This window comes from Mirounga angustirostris, unplaced genomic scaffold, assembly GCF_029215605.1.
Source record: "Mirounga angustirostris isolate CCGP_5_RB_7025 unplaced genomic scaffold, mMirAng1.0.hap1 SCAF_4, whole genome shotgun sequence".
Lineage (NCBI taxonomy): Eukaryota > Metazoa > Chordata > Mammalia > Carnivora > Phocidae > Mirounga > Mirounga angustirostris.
In genome coordinates, this window is record NW_026991712.1 from 180,527,605 (window position 1) to 180,543,340 (window position 15,736).

Consider the following 15,736-nt stretch of genomic DNA (forward strand, 5'->3'; position numbering starts at 1 on the left):
TTCAAATAAGCCTGGGTTGCACAAACGTGCAAGCCAGTGAATGAAGGGATGTGTGGACATGTTCAGAACTGTGGCTTTACCCACTGCAGACCACGCACGGTGTCTGTGGACTGGGAGTTCTGGTTTGGAGCAGTAGAAACGGGGCGGGTGGGAAGCAGCTGCTGGTGTAAGACCCTCAGACTTTGAGTCTGACCGTATTTGGTAATTCCCTTGACTATGTCTGTCTTGGAGGGAGGCATGCAGGTTCCCGAGGTCCCACCAATCTGACTTTTGGAGATGCAGAGTCTGTGAGCCGCTTCTTTCCGCCTGTGAGTAGCCAGGTGAGCTGGGAAGAGCTTACTGTCACAAAGGAACCTGACAAGAAGCAGGGCATACGTTTGTAGGGCATAGAAGCCACAGTCATCAAAGGACATTATTTTATGGGGTGCCCCCCCCTTAGCTGGTAGAGCCAACTCTTGATCTTGGGGTTGTGAGTTAGAACCCTACGTTTCGGGTAGAGTTTACTTTTAAAAAAAAGGACATTGTTCGGGAAGGAATGCAATATACTTTGAGCCAATTACCTTTCAGCAGCTAAAAGCACACCAATAAGAACTCCATTGTGTTTGGATAAATATATCCATAGATAAACACATATACAATTTCTTAATATAAACAAATTACCCACTGGGTTTGTGTGTCTGTTTTTAGAAATATATGTGAGATCCTAGGACTACCATAGGCTCTACCAGTAAAGTTGTTATTCTTTGATTATGATCTTTCCAAATGTGTTTTAACTTCAACAAGATAATATTTATTCCTGTGATTTGAATCCTAAAGGAACTTTCCTTGGATAACAAGGGTGTATTTCCCAGGTTTTTCTCCATAGCCACAGAAGGTAGCTATCCAATTTAATCACCTCGTGATCATCATGAATTAATGCTACATGTACTTGTGTGGACTCCCTTGATTTTTTGGATGTGTAAACAGTAACAAAAGTGGGCTTCACTGAGAGTGGCAAATCAAGGTAGCTACCAAATCACATTTGCCATAGAAGGTCCTTAATTCTCTGTTTGTCTATATGGACCCAACAAGACATTGTCAGAGCTCACTCAGAATGTGATTGGTGAGTCTGCTTGAAATTCCAGTTTCCATCACAGGGTGTTGGATGTGATCAATAGGCTGGGGTCTGATGGTTAATAATTGCTCTCAAGGACAGCTAGAGTATCCTTCAGGCTGAATTACAGTGAACTACCAAGAAATTGCTACATACAAGCTCTGGGAAAGCTGTGCATATTCAAGGATGGTTTTTTCCAAGCACAAAGATTTTCTATTCCCTTCTTTCCTAACCCCATCCTGGACTCTCCTCCCAGGATTCTGACAACCGTGTCAGGCAAGCTGCTCATCAGCTCTTCCAGCCGAACATCACCCTTTGGCATTTTAAATAAAGATGTCTGTATTGTGTAGTCAAGAGGAGAGAAACTATGTACTGTGGAAGGTGCCTAAAAAGTGGTTGAGAAATTGAGATGTACGATGTCCTTAATGTAAATGGCATATAATGTCTTCATTAATTCTTGCCACTAGCTGGTGCTAGGATATCACTAGTAAGCATGCAATTACATTTACCCCGCCACGATTAGTCACCCTAAGTGGGTCATTCCTCTTTGTTGGATGGCATGCCCTTATGTCATTTCCACTCTCTTGTTTATCAACAAGGAGGAAAGCAGCTCCCCAATCTTGCCACCCCACAGCTGCACTTACAAACATCGAAGAGATTTCCTTTGGAATGAGACAAGCTTTAAAGTCTCTTTTGGGTGCCTGGGTGGCTCAGTCGGTTAAGCATCTGCCTTGGGCTCAGGTCATGATCTCAGGGTCCTGGGATCGAGTCTTGCATCAGGCTCCCTGCTCAGCAGGGAGTCTGCTTCTCCCTCTGCCCCCCCAACTTGTGCTCACTGTCGCTCACTCTCTTTCTCTCTCTCGCAAAAGTAAATAAATAAATAAAAATTAAAAAAAAAAAGTCTCTTTCAACACCAGGATTTTCTGGTTTTATTTTCACTTCCAACATGTAAAGTTATTTGGATTATTCTAGAATCTCATCATATATATGGTGCATCTGGGGGCCAGAGATTTTAAAGACAGAGGCATCCTAATAAAAATACAAATCCCCAAAATTGGGTTGTTAAAGTCCTCCTTCAAGGAAGTAACAGAACTAGATAGCTAGCCAGAACTCTCTTTTTATTTTACAATATTATGCTGGATTCTTTATATATATGGTGAAACACTCTGCTTTCCAGAGGTCTGAAAGCCTCTCTGCAAATGTGGGGTCTTTCGCATTACTGGAAAAACAATACAGAAGTTCACATCCTGCTATCTGCTGGTTACTTCTGTTATTGTCAACAAGTGAAGAATAGCAGATTTTATGACAAAATAAATAAAGAAAAAACACAGAAGAAAAGGTTCGTCTGTTGATAAAAATATGCTGATGATTCTATTTCTGCTTATTTATTTATTTATTATTTTTTTATTATTTTTAAATTTCTGCTTAAGTTCGATATATGTATCACCTTTCAAAATATTCAAGAAATTTTCACAAATTGAATTTCGTTTTATTATACTATCATCATTATAAATTCTGCTTTTAAAAGTCATTGAAATAGGGGCTTCTGGCTGGCTCAGTCAGAAGAGCATGTGACCCTTGATCTTGGGGTTGTGAGTTCAAGCCCCATCTAGGGTGTAGAGATAACTTAAAAAAAAAAAACAACTCTAAAAGCCATTGAAATATCATTATTTGCAATTCTCTGAATTAATACATCTGAAGTGTCAGCTCTGGCATTTCTGAAGGTTACTTAGAGGGGCTCCCCCCTAACGGGGATCCAGGATGGAAAGTGTTCTCATGGGCAATGTCTTGTGATACACGTGAGCTAACAGCATGTGTTTGTCAACAGCAAATGTGAAAGTCTCCTCTTCCCAGTTACATCTGTATACAGTATCACGTCGGAAATTGAGAGGAAGTGGGCAGCTTGGCCAGCAAGAAGAGTTTACTCTTCCTGGCTTCCTGTGTAACATCGTGAGTTGCACCATTGTTGAGACAAGAATATGAGTAGGGTAGTTAGAAAGTGTAAAACATAAAACAACGGGCGGAATGAAGGTAACAGCTATTCCTATAATATCGACTTGTAACTTTTAAAGTAGTCTTGAGTTTTAGCCTATGAGTGACAAGGTGCTGAAAATCTGAGAGAGATACTGTCTTACTGTAACTAAGGCTAGCCAGTGAACCAGCACAAGAGTCATTTCAACTAACTGTGTCAAAACCACAATCAATCACAATTCCATCTGGAAATAAATCTGTCCCTTACACAGTATGTCAAGATGATTTCCAGGGGTGCCTGCCTGGCTCAGGCGGTAGAGCATGTGACTCTTGATCTCAGGGTCATGAGTTCGAGCCCCACATTGGGTGTAGAGGCTACTTAAAAGAAAAAGAAGGAGAAAAAAGGGTGATCTCCAAATGGACCAAAGATCTAAATTTTATAAATGATATTATATAAGTACCGGAAAAAAAGTGGGTAAATTCCTCTGTAATGTAGGAGTGGAGAAAAGCCTTAGTAATTATGACTTGAAATCCAGAAGCAATAGGAAAAAAGATTATAAATTCAACTCCCCAAAATAAAACAAAACAGGGACTCCTGGCTGGCTCAGTTGCTGGAGTGTGCGATTCCTGGTCTCGGGATTGTGGGTTTGAACCCCATGGTGGGTGTAGAGATGACTTAAAAATAAAATCTGAAAAATAAATAAATAAATAATAAAGCAAAACACATCAAAGGCCTTTTAAATGGTGAAACTACATACGCAAAGGCAAAAGACAAATAGTAAAGAGGGAAACGTATTTGCAACTTATATCATAGAGAAGGAATTTATAGACAACACCTCTAAAAGTCAAGAAGAAAAAGAGTATTGTTTTTTTTAATGGATGACAGCTAAAACAGTTCCTGGAAAATGAGAAGCAAATGGTTTTTAAAGATAAGAAAAGATGCTCAACCTCACTTGTAATAGGGGAAATGGGAAAACTGCATTCAAATACTATTTCTCACCTATCAAGGTAACATTCAAAACTTTGACCCCAAAAGCCATCCGTGAGGGTGGGGAGGAAATCGGAATTCGCATCCTTTGTTAGTAGGGATACAAAATAACATAAGGAGAATTTGGCAATATCTAGCCAAATCCCATATGCATTTATCCTTCCATGCAGCAATCCCATTTCTAGGAAACTATCCCATCCCAGTGATACATCTGCAAACAAACAAGCAAAACACAGAAGGACATATTCATTTACTCATACATATTCAGTTACTCATGACAACGTTACTTGTAATGGTAAAACACCGGAAACAGACCAAACAGCCATCAGTAGGGAAATGGTTGAATAACGTATGAAAAATCCACACAACGGAGCACAGTGTGTCGTAAAAAGGAATGTGGAATATCTCCATGTTCTTTTTTTTTTTTTTTAAGATTTTATTTATTTGACAGAGAGAAACACAGTGAGAAAGGGAACACAAGCAAGGGGAGTGGGAGAGGGAGAAGCAGGCTTCCCGTGGAGCAGGGAGCCAGATGCAGGGCTCGATCCCAGGACCCTGGGATCATGACCTGAGCCGAAGGCAGACGCTTAACGACTGAGCCACCCAGGCACCCCTATCTCCATGTTCTTAAATGGAGTGATATGCCGGATATATTGGTAAAAGCAAAGACCACCCACAAAACACTGCATATGGTGCACAACCTTTTGAGTAAAGGAGGTGAGGGAATAGTAATACACACACACACACACACGCACACACGCACACACACACACTTTCTCACATTTCCAAAAGGAAACACAAGAAGGATAAACCAGTGGGAAAAATATTGGGAAGAAGAGGGAGAGATTGTGAGGCAAAGCAGAAATAGAAATGAAACTTCTCTGAATAAATCTTGCTATAAAGCTTTGACTTTGGCATCAGGAAATATTTTACGTATTCCAAAAAGAAAATTAAATCAAAAGGCCGGGGTGGGGGGCGGTGGTAAGCATTCCTTAAAATTCAAAAACAAATCCAAACAAGTACTAAATTATATATCAAACTGATGTTGTACCACAAGGATAAAAGAGCTATTTCAAGTGACTCGGGGATGCAGGATTTGGACTGCACATCATTAGTAGAATATTCTAAGATGGAAAAGAACTGTAAAGAAAATTCGAACTTCATTCAATAGTCTTTTGTGAGTACCAATATCGGCATTTTGAAATTACTGTATGTGAGGGCGCCTGGGTGGCTCAGTTGGTTAAGCGACTGCCTTCGGCTCAGGTCATGATCCTGGAGTCCCTGGATCGAGTCCCGCATCGGGCTCCCTGCTCGGCAGGGAGCCTGCTTCTGCCTCTGACCCTCCCCCCTCTCAAGTGCTCTCTCTCTCTCATTCTCTCTGTGTCAAATAAATAAATAAAATCTTAAAAAAAAAATAAAAAAAAAAAAAATGAAATTACTGTATGTGTATTATAGGTTAATAAGTCATTACAGCAATACAATTATTGTTAGAAATCAAGATTTTTAGTGTAACAGAAAAGACACGCAAGCATAAAATTGAAGAATTTAAACCCAATGATGTTAAATTTGAAGTGGGGATATCACTACGAATTATGAATACTTTAGGTTTTTGCTTTAGAAAAATGTGTGTTTTCTAAATTAAGTTAACAGAAGCAGTAACAACTCAGTAGTGATGACTACACCATTCCCCCACTAAAACAAACAAAGCTTTTTAGAGAAATAGCAAAGTCTAAATTGGAGGCAGGAAATGCATGAGTTGATCTGGAGGGCCAGAAAGCAAGGAAGCAAAGATTAATGGGGTCATGTCAAAAAGCCAACATGTCTGACCACCATGGCCTACGATGGGACAGTTTGAGCATCAACAAGAGTAATGACTATAACTGATCAACACATCACAAATACGTAAGATCATGAGTTCACAATGACAATCAGAGTGAGAACAGGAAGAAGAGAGAGGAATGGCAGGAGTAGCTCAAAAAGTCCACTGGGCACTATCGAAGGAACTGTTGGAAGCTAGAGCACCAACTCTGCTGTGGACGGAATGTTTGTATCCCCTCCAAATTCAAATGCTGAAACCCCGGCTCCGCAGTGTGAAGATAGTCAGAGGTGGGGCCTTTGGGGCTCTCTCTCTGTCTCTCCACCCCATGAGGACACAGCAGGATGGTGGCGGTCTCCAAGCCAGGGGCGGGGGAGGTGGGGCAGGTGGAGGCTCTCACCAGACCCTGAATCTGCTGGCACCTTGATCTTGGACTCCCCAGCCAAAAGAATTGTTGAAGGTACCCAGTATGTGGTATCTTGCTACTGCAGCCTCAGCTAAGACTGACTCTTTACTCTGAGAATTGGTGATTGAAGGGAAAGAATTAAGCATTCATCCTGCTTGTTCCATGTGAACTGTATTTCTAGGTGACTAAATAGTTCTAGTTGAAGAGGAAAAGTTCTTTTTTGCAAGAAAATTCCAGCTAATAAATTTAGAAATTCCAGCTGATAAATGGAATAAAAACAGAAGAAAAATCACCATGCACCATTTTCAACTCCAGATTAAATCTTTGGTCCAGGGATTAAACTGATGCAAAACCTAATGGACATTGGTTGGTAGGGACGTTTAAAAGGAGGGACCAGACTGTCCACCGCTTGAACCCACTGGCCCGTCTCAGCATCTCTACAAGTAGAACAACCAGACTACATGCCTATTGATGAGATGCCATGGTAAGTATACCTATAAATGGAGTCCAACAGAAAGCACCACTGTGATGTATTCTTGCCAAAGAATCTAATCAAGCCTTTAAACCTCACTTTTAATGTAATGAGCCCTGGGTGGTATATGAACCTGATGAATTATTGAACTCTACATCTGAAACTAAGGATGTAATATATGTTGGCTAATTGAATTAAAAAAATAAACCTCACTTTTAGTTTACGGAACAAACAAGGGACAAATCAGCAAGTTAAATGACTCCGGAAGAAAGTCACCAAACACATGCGAAGTGTGGCACATCTCGTAGGAAACAGATCCAGTTTCCAAAACAAGTCAAGGGTATAAGGAAAATAGGGTGGAAGGGGCAGGAGGATGATGATAAAAAAGAGCCATAATAATCATCAAATGTAATGAGTGGGAAATTAGAATATAAACTGACTAATCATTCTTACTAAGGAATTTTTATTTTTTATTTTATTTTATTTTAAAAATATTTAATTAATTAATTAATTAATTAATTTGAGAGAGTGAGGAGAGAGGGGCAGAGGGGGAGGGAGAGAGAGAATCCCAAGCAGACTCCACACTGAGCACCAAGCCCGATGCAGGGCTCCATCTCACAACCCTGATCTCACAATCTCTCATGACCTGAGCCAAAACAAAGAGTAGGACGCTTAACCAACTGAGCCACCCAGGCACCCCAAGATTTTTTAATCTAAGTTAAATGAGATAATGCTATTATGCATAATGCCCTTATATTTTAGAAATAGCTGCAGAGGGCGCCTGGGTGGCTCAGTTGGTTAAGCGACTGCCTTCGGCTCAGGTCATGATCCTGGAGTCCCTGGATCGAGTCCCGCATCGGGCTCCCTGCTCGGCAGAGAGTCTGCTTCTCCCTCTGACCCTCCTCCCTCTCATGCTCTCTGTCTCTCATTCTCTCTCTCTCAAATAAGTAAATAAAATCTTTAAAAAAAAAAAAAAGAAAGAAATAGCTGCAGAAGCATTTCAAGGTGAAATGACATGGTGTTAAGGATACGCTGTAAGTTATTGTCATGATCCTGGAGTCCTGGGATCGAGTGCCGCATCGGGCTCCCTGCTCGGCAGGGAGTCTGCTTCTCCCTCTGACCCTCCTCCCTCTCATGCTCTCTGTCTCTCATTCTCTCTGTCTCAAATAAATAAATAAAATCTTAAAAAAAAAAAAAAAGGATACGCTGTAAGTTATTGATGGAAAAAAAAAAGACAGGAGGGAAGGAAGGGAAGGAGAGGGGTAAAGACTGGCTACTTAAAGCCAGTGTGACAAAATAAAAATGTTGAAAGTGCTAATTCAGAGAAATGGGTTAATTATCCTATTTGCTGCACTTTTGCCATAAAAATGTTCGCAATAAAACGTAAAAGACAAAACAATTGTTGCGCACTTTGCCAAAAAGATTTGAGAGGATCAGCATATCCCCTAGGGTAGACCTGGTCTGTAAGTTTCCTGCACATGGGTGCTGACAAGCGACCTCCCTACGTAGGCCGAGGAAGAAATGCAAAGATGGGAGCGGGAGGTTCTCCAAGAGGCCACGTGAGCTGCTCTGTCTTCACTGTACCCTAAAGAAACATTTTACTTTGAAACCTTCCTCTCCTTTGACTGATCCGGCTGATTCAGACAGTTCATTTAGCAAAAAGTGTCCCACAGGTCCGAAACATACCCTGTGTAAAACAAATGATGTGGTTTATTCATTCCCAGAAGGGGGTACTTCTTCGGGATAGGCACATGAAAGGACAAATGTTTTTATGACCCGAACTCAAAAGAAGTTAACGTAAGGAAGTAAAGAAACACACTGGATCGGGAATAAGAAGAGACAGGTTGTGCTGGTAATGAACTGTAGAGTCGTTAGTAAGTGGCTTAATGGTGTGTAAGATAGTGGCCAGGGGATCCCCAGTTCCGTGCTTCTGTGAACACGCAGTCTCCCAAGGTAGTGAGTGTCTGCTCGCAGGTGCGGCATGAACCAAACAGGAGACAGAACAGGGAGCCCAAAGATGACCTTAAGCTCCCTTCTGACTCTGAGATCCTGGGATGCTTGGATCCTTTGTCAGTTTTAGCACATGCACATTCTGCCCATCAGAATGTCAAATGTAATTTTTTTTTTTTAAGATTTTATTTATTTATTTGACACAGAGAGAGAGAGAGAGCGAGAGCAAGAACACAAGCAGGGGGAGTGGGAGAGGGAGAAGCAGGCTTCCTGCTGAGCAGGGAGCCCGATGTGGGGCTCGGTCCCAGGACGCTGGGATCATGACCTGAGCCGAAGGCAGCCGCCCAACCGACTGAGCCACCCAGGCGCCCCTGCAAATGTAAGTTTTAAGCCAAAGGCTCTCATGGAAGTGTGTTCACAGATAAATAAAAGAAGCTCTAAACTCCTGTTCTGGGAGTGGATCAGCCACCTTCCCTCTGCCTGGAGAGCCTGTCTTCGATGAAATACGGTAGCTTGTTTCTGGATACGCTGGTCCATATTTGGTTTTCTGGACAGTGATTCTGGTATACCCAAGCAAGTATGGTCCAAGAATTCCTGAGGGATCCTGCTAGCCCTTTCCGGCGGGCCTCCCTTTGTCAACCTGTCTGCGTGAGGCAGGATTTTCTTCATATACTTTAACCAAAACCCAACTGACGGGGTGCAGAAGCAGGTACGGGAACCCAGCTGTCCTTCGTTACGCCAGACATGAAGGAGGTTTGCAAAACTGTAAAACACTGCCACTCTTCTCAGGACACGGGTTTTGTTTTAGAATACGTAGTTATTTTTCACTAAAAATGTGCTATTTAGGGTAATGTAGACATGGGCTTCTGATTGTATTTTAAATAAATAGGTAAATATATATTCTTAAATTTTCCCAGTTTTAATTTCTAATATGGTAAATATTGGTAGATACGTCACATAAACAAAAACTCTTTGTGGTTCTACACCATATTTGAGTGTAAAGAAATCCCAGGATCCAAAAGCTTAAGAACCACTGTTCTAGAAAAATCTGACCTCATTTTACTTCTAGCCTCTTCTTAATAAGGATTAATTTTAATCTTTGCAAGAGCTCTTGAAGGAAAACACAGATGAAGAACAGAGTCTCAGGGGTAAAGCACCTTGTCAGGAGGCTGCCAAACCCAGCCGACTTCCCCTGTCTGCTTAGAAGTCAGAAATAATACCCTTGCTGGTTCTTAATCAATCACTGAAAAGGAGAATGAGATCCATGATTGATTTAGACGGCTTGCTTAGGGATAATAGATGTTGGGGTGTCAACCACAGATTGTCCATTCTCTTTATAAATGACAAGTCCATACAGTGAAATGGCAAGAGAAAAGTGCAGTATCTCATTATGGATCAGACCATTCCCAGGGGTTACAACAATGCTCAGCCCATGGTATTAACTCTCGGGGTCTGGAACACCGAGGAGCTGGGAGCCAGATGCAACAGCCCCCGGGGGCCCTATAGTGTAGCCTCTGTGTCCCTGGGCCTTCTTGGACAGCCGGGCATGGCGCTTTGACAATTGCTGGCGTTATCAAAGTCCTTTTACTATAACTCTAATTGATTTCTTAATGTCATTCCTTTGGCATGCAAATCTATAGCTGTTGACTAGCCCCACAACAGCATGAGAGGTTGTAATTTTCCAGAACACCAGTTCGGTTGAAGGAATGATTAGGTTTCCACTTCCTGAATGCACATTCAGAGTCCAGAAAACTGTGTTTGCTTTGAAGAAAAATTAGCATCAATCATGGGTTGTACTAAAAGTCATCTGACTAATTTAGGAAAGCTAATACATGCAAATATTTGTTTGGGTTTTCAGGGCTCAATGCAAGGCTGGAGACACTCATTCTAAAGGAGCCTCTTTGGAATAATGATTGATGTACTGAATCTCATCCAAAGCTCAAAGCCAGAGCAATCCTGCCCCACCACAGATTGCTTCTCCCAGACTTCTCACAGTGTTATTTCTGGAGGAGCTGTGGCGTTGGTAATTCAGAGCACACACTGATCTGCAAGCAGAGGCAAATGAGCGTCCTCCGGGTGCTAGCTTCTACCATCATCAACCAACAGTCTTCTCATTTTAGGACATGGCGGATGTCCCACATGGATGTGGGACACAAAAATGAATCAGAGGAAATGGATCCACACTGAGCTGTGCCAAGTGTTTCATATGACAGCCCAAGTGTATATTCTTCTCCACCTCCTGGGATGCAGCTTTCATCCTACTTTCTGGAATTCTCGCTGACATGGGTTGGGGTTTACACTCATTTCCAAACACTCTTCACCTTCATGTACCAGAAAACTTCCCTTGTAGGATCCCCTCATTGTCCTGCAAACTGCATTGATAAACTAGTCTCCAGGATTCCAAAAACGTTCCCTGTATTAGCTATCTATTGCTGCATAACAAATTACTCCAAAGGTTAGCATCTTCGAAGAACCATCAATACTTACTATCTCACAGTTTCCATGGATGGGGAATTTGCTCAGCTGGATGGTTCTGGTTCAGGGTCTTTTTCGAGGTTGTAGTCAAAATGGTGGGCTAGACTGTGGTCAGCTGAAGCATTGACTGGAGCTGGACGATCCACTTCTAAGACAGCTTGCTCACATGACTGACTAGTCAGTGTGGTTTTTGTTAGGAAGACTCAGTTCTTCATCACACGGACTTCTCCATAGGGAGAAATGTGAGTACCCTGACAACATGGCCGCCAACTTCTGCCAGGCAAGTGATCTGAAAGTGAAAGCAAGGAGGAAGCCATACTGCCTTTCGTGAGCTGACCTCTTCCGTTTCTGCAATATTCTATTAGTTACACAGGTCAGACCTAGTTAATGTTGAAGGGGTCTGCATAAGGGTGTGAATACCACAAGGTGAGGGTCATTGGGAGCCATTGCTGTAGTCTTACTCAACTTTAACTGGATGCCGCCACCCCCGTTTTTGCACATCAAACTCATTCGGCTCAAAACCCACCATCTGTCTCCCATAACATGAAATGTACAGTCCTTACCAAACTTCTGACCCCACAGCTCTGTGTGATCTAGCTCCTACCCACCTCTCGACCTTCACCACCTAACCCCTCTCTCTTGCACTCACTCCTTCCCAGCCAACTGGCCTTCTTCCCTTTCCAAAAAACTACCAAGCTCCTCCCCTCCCAGGGCCTTTGCCTTTGCTGTTTTATCTGGAAACATCCTCTCCCAGAACGTCGTATGGCTCCCTCCCGTGCTTCATCTCATTTCTTGGCTCAGATGTCTACCTCTTCCACCTCAAAGAAGCTTCCATGACCCTCTCCACCCCTTCACTCTCTCCCCCTTTCCTTTGCTTTGTGTTTCTGAATAGCATCTGTCACAACCTAAAATTATATCACATATTTGTGTTTGTGATTAGTCTCCCCCACAACAGTATAAGTGCCATGAGGGTGGGACTGTCTCTGAAATATTCCCTATTTTGGCTCCAGTGCCTGGTACCTGCTTGACGCTCAACTGCTATTTGCTCAACAAATGAACGAGCAAATTAATAAATCTGGACCAAGAGAGGAATTGAACTAGATTGGTGAGCAGATTGGTGCTGGTCTGAGAGCTGGTACTGGTTCATGGCCAGAAAGTTCAGAAGTTGAGAGCAAACACTGAGAACATTTTATGGCAAATTTGACTTGCTGTGACATCCAAGCTCCCCAACCAGCGCCAATCCTGTTGAAGCAAGTAGAAAGTCACTACTGTAGACCACATTAGTGGTGGTGAACTTATCTGGTGTGGCATGTGCTGCCAACTAGTCATCGACAGTGGGACCATGCTAAAATGGACGGCATCTTAAAGTTAGTCTGTCAACTACCATCCCAATGCATACAAATTTCAGATTGCATTTCTTCCCTTGAAAAATTATTTAAAAGCAATTGTAGCTTTTCCAGATAAATGGCGACTGATAAATTCTGAAAACATGGTATCACTTGCTTCATTTTAAATAAAATGAGTGCCCTGAGCTTTCATCTTTACATAAAAGTTTGTGCTCTGCAAGACTCTTCAATGCAAAGCACTGACTTTCAAGGTTCAGGTCAAGACTTTATTTTTCTTCTCAAATAATGAGGTATAGAACCCTCGTGTAAAAGCATTATAGCTGGAGAGTTCAGAAAACAAAGTCCAGGTTTCAGTGATGTGCCAGAATATATTATGTGCCATCAAAAGAGACTTTGAGGGGAGCCTGGGTGGCTCATTTGGTTGAGCATCCGACTCCAGATTTTGGCTCTGGCCATGATCTTAGGGATGTGGGATCGAGCCTTGGGTGGGGCTCCACGCTGGGTGTGGAGTGTGCTTGAGAGTCTCTCTCTCCCTCTCCCTTTGCCCCTCCTCTCGCTCACATGCGTGCTCTCTCTCTCTCTCTAAAAAAAGAGAGAGAGACTTTGAGACACCTCCTTGGACTATTGTATTTGGATGCAAAGTTATATTCTCTCAAGCTGCTATTTAAAATGAGATTGTGCTACATGTATCATATTTTATTTTATTTTATTTATTTTTAGATTTTATTTATTTATTCATAAGAGACAGAGAGAGAGAGAGGCAGGCTCCCCGCTGAGCAGAGAGCCCGGTGCGGGACTCGATCCCAGGACCCTGGGATCGTGACCTGAGCCGAAGGCAGATGCTTAACCATCTGAGCCACCCAGGCGCCCTACATGTATCATATTTTAAACATAATTTTCAGTCTCTTTGAAGCCATCAAAGTGTCCACTCTCTATCTTGTAATCATTGGCTTTTATTGACTTTCTGCCATCCATGAGTTAGAACTGGATGGCATTCATCCTCGCGGAACTCACCGTTCACACGAAGCGAGCTGAGGAGCTCCTGCCTGAAATCCACAAAGCAGTGAACAGATTTTTTATTCATTCTTGCAGCTGTCGCCTTGCCTTGGGGATGCTCAATGTTCTGCTTCTTCCTTCTCCATTCTGGAGTGCTCAGAACCTTCAGAAACCCAAGTACTGTCTCCCCTTGGGGCGCAGTCTGGGATCTTGAGTTTCCATGACAAGTCTTCACAGTGAATTCCTCAGGAAACAAGACATAGTCAAGCTTTAAAGAAGGGAGTCGATTGGCCTGGAAAGTTCCTTTGCAGGGAGCTGGGGTCGAGCTGAGGGGACTTGTGTGCTCTTGGAAGGGAGGAGCAATGGGGGAGGGGCAAGCCCACATCTCCGAAGGATCCCGTATCTACCAGGCACAGAGATCCCGATCTTCCCCACTACACATGAAGTCTTGGAACCGGTAGCTCAGCCACACCAGGACATACCTTCCACACTGTCCCTGAAAAACGTGTGCTTCAGAAAACACACCAGCCTTACTCACTCCCTGTGATGTTGGCCAGTGAGTCTGGGAAACATGCAGTTCTGGACCAATTCACTCTCCAGACACCCCTCCTGGGGACCTGGGTGACCTTCACAGATACACATTGATTGATGGAGTTCAGCAAGAAGTGAGTCCTGGAGAAGAGAGATTTTCTACTTTCCTTTCCTGTAGGAATAGCTACGGCAGATTCAGCCCGGGGCGGGGGCAATGATAACACCGCCAAAGAGAGAAAAAAGAATTTGTACACACTGCAGCCCTAGCTTTCCCTTACACAGAGAGCTGGGGCTTCTGCCAGGCTTATAGAAATGTGCTGGAGGACTCAGAATCCTAAAGGAGGCCTATCCTCGCTGGGGTACAGCTGGGAATGAGGCGCGTACTTCCTGCTCTTTAAGAATCATAGTGCGTCCACGAAAGGGTAGCGCCTCCCCACCACCAATATATAGGTCCGTGTCCTAATCCCTGGAGCCTGTGACGATACCTTATCTGCCCACAGATGTGATTAAGTAAAGGATCTTGAGAGGAGGGGTTTATCCTCGACTGGCCAGGTGGACCCTGAGTGCAATCGAATAAGAAAGAGGCAGAGGGAGTTTGGGGATGGACACACAGAGGAGAGATACACACAGAGGAGAGGCCAGTGAACATGGAGGCAGAAGTTGGAGAAAGGCAGCCATAAGCCAAGGAACGCTGACAGCCACCAGAAGCTGCAAGAGGCAAGGAACAGGCAAGACTCTTCCCTGAAGCTTCTGGGTGGGTGGGGGTTGGGGCCCGATGCAAACTTGATCTTGGCCTTCTATCCTCCAGGCTGGGTGATCTGTTCCATCAGCCCAAGGGAACTAGCATGGGAGTTTCCAGCCCAGCAGAGGAGACGGACATTAAAGACTAATCATGGAGATCGTTATAGTGCACAGCAGCGATGACTATATGAAGGAGGGTGCACCGATGACCGACCTGCGGAAGGGGCCTGGCCTAGTCTGGGGATGGGATGTGGGGACACCGAGAGGCAGTAGAGCCAGAGGCTAAGACCTCAGATCCCAGCTTTGCCATGTAGCCCTGAGTGCCTTCAGGCCATTTGACCTCTCCATGCCTTAGTTTCCCTGCTGTGAAACAGGAATAATAAAACATGCACTTCCTGGGTTGTTGAGGATATATAAAGCACATAGAACAATGTCCAGCCCGCGACAAGGGCTGGAAGCATATTTGCTATTATTATCCCACTGGGGTTGAGGCCCGCAGGGAGAACCAGCAAAGCTGGCTAGATAGAGCGGGCCAGGGAGGAGGTGAGGGGTGGGACTTGGAGACAGGTTGGGGAAAGACGCTGGGGCCCAGGGCTCAGTCACACTCCTATGGGTACCTGTGCTTGTCCAGGGCCTGGGAGTGTGATAGGCGTGAGCATGTGCTTGTGGAAGAGAGATTTAATCTCCCGTGGCCTACTAAAAACTTCAGGAAACCTGTCACACAATTGCTTTCCCCCTGCAGATGGCTTTTTTCTTTTTTTTTTTTAGATTTTATTTTTTTAAGTAGCCTCTACACCCAACATGGGACTCGAACTTACAACCCCGAGATCGAGAGTCACATGCTCTACTGACAAAGTCCACCAGGCACCCCGAAGATGGCTTTTGATAAAAATGAGTGAACCCACCCTCTGATTATGAATACTTATACCAGAAAACGTATGACATAGAAAG